We start from the raw sequence: 1,926 nt of genomic DNA on the forward strand, positions 1-1,926 counted from the left end.
ATCAAATCCACTAGCAGTTGCCCCGATGTGGCCATTAAAATCTCCACCAATGACAATCTTCTCGGTATTCGGTATACCTCTAACTACCTCATCCAAATCCTCATAAAAGCGCTTTTTGGCCTCCTCGTCCAAGCCCACTTGGGGAGCATAAGCACTAATAACACTCAAAGTACATCCTCCAATGACCAGCTTAATCGTCATCAGCCTATCATTGATCCTCCTAACCTCCACCACTTGCTCCCTCAAATACCCATCTACTAAAATACCCACTCCATTTCTATCCCTAGACCCTCCTGAATACCACAACTTAAACCCATCAACCTCCCGAGCCTTGGCGCCTACCCATCTAGTCTCTTGGACACATGCTATATTAATCTTTCTCTTCTTGAGAATTTTCACTAGCTCTATGGACTTCCCCGTCAACGAACCTATGTTCCAAGATCCTACCCTCACGTTATGAGAACTCGTAACCCACTTACCACTATTATCCCTCGACCTCGGCCTCAACCGAGGACATGACTCACTACCACCATCAGATACCAAATCCACTAGAACGTTACTGCAATCACAGCAAGATCTACACAGGCAAACACTACAAATTGCAGTAGTAATAAACTCTAAGAACAATATAACAGCAGCTACACTATAGTGTCCAGAACAGTGTGTATTCCAAAGAGCACAATAACACCCACTCTATTAAAAACTGAAGCACAGGCCAGAACTTTATTAACAAACTGGGAATACTGTTCCGGGATAAGGAGTCTGCAAGACAGAGCCCAGCAGCAACTAGATTCAGCGAAAAAAGAGAGAGAAAAAGGATAGATAGAACCTGGTCAGTGATGATGGAGGGTTTCGGTGATCTATGGGTAATTTCCGGCCAGATCTGGTTGATCTCCGGCGGCAAGCAGTAGCACTGCCGTCTCTCTTCTGAGCTGGTCGCCGGAGAAGATAGATGAGTTCGCCGGAGAAGCTGAAAAATGCTCTTACCTTCGCCGGAGTTTGCTGTTCGCCGCTTGCTGGTCCGAGCCGTTGGAGCTGCTACTCGTTGTTATCGTCCTCACTGAAGCTTAGGAGGAGAGAGAGAAAGAGGCTCACCGATCGGAGCTGTTCCTCGCGTTGCTTCTGGCCGGCGCAGCCTTCGATTTCGGCCGAGAACAACTACAAACAACGAAAATATACGAAAACTAGATAGAGAGATAGGATTCTTGGGATGTAATAGGAATACAGGATAAACTTAATTGTCGGGTACGTGCTTTTGATAGTAAATTATTGAGTATTTTTTACTAGGCTAGACTATAATGGGGATAAATTCTCTCTTGAGCAACTTACCCCGAATCGACTCAGTTTCTCTCGAACACGGAGTTGCCGCTTTAAGCACAACCTCCGCTTTATCCCATTCACTCTTACAAGTTGAATGTGTTGGAGAAGGACTAGGATTCACTCTCTCGAGTTGAACCCATGTCGACCCAATGCCACCGGCTATCAATTTAGTAGTCTTAGTTTTACGACCTCTCTCTCGAGCAAGCCGAAAACACTAAGATGAAATCTTATTTGCAACTACAACTCCATTAAGTTCATACACAACTACTAAACGAAATCACATTTAAACAACAAATAAACCATCAACAAGCCAAACCCAACAAATAATCTAACTCATATTCACAAAATCATACCCCAATAATTGGGGTTTTAGCTAGACATGTAAAAGAGATAAAATTTTATACCAATATCATTTTCCATCAACTGGTATGAAGGATTAAGTCTTAAAACACGTCAAGATTGAAGAATCTTAGAGACCCAAGTCCAATTTCTTGGAATTGAAACCCTTTGAATCTTCAAGGTCTTAGAACAAAGTCTCCAAAACCCTCTAAAACTTAGACTCTCTAAAAAACTATAAAAAGTTCAAAGAATAATAGTGATATGATG

Source organism: Solanum stenotomum, chromosome 2 (genome assembly GCF_019186545.1).
Source record: "Solanum stenotomum isolate F172 chromosome 2, ASM1918654v1, whole genome shotgun sequence".
NCBI classification, from domain to species: Eukaryota; Viridiplantae; Streptophyta; class Magnoliopsida; order Solanales; family Solanaceae; genus Solanum; species Solanum stenotomum.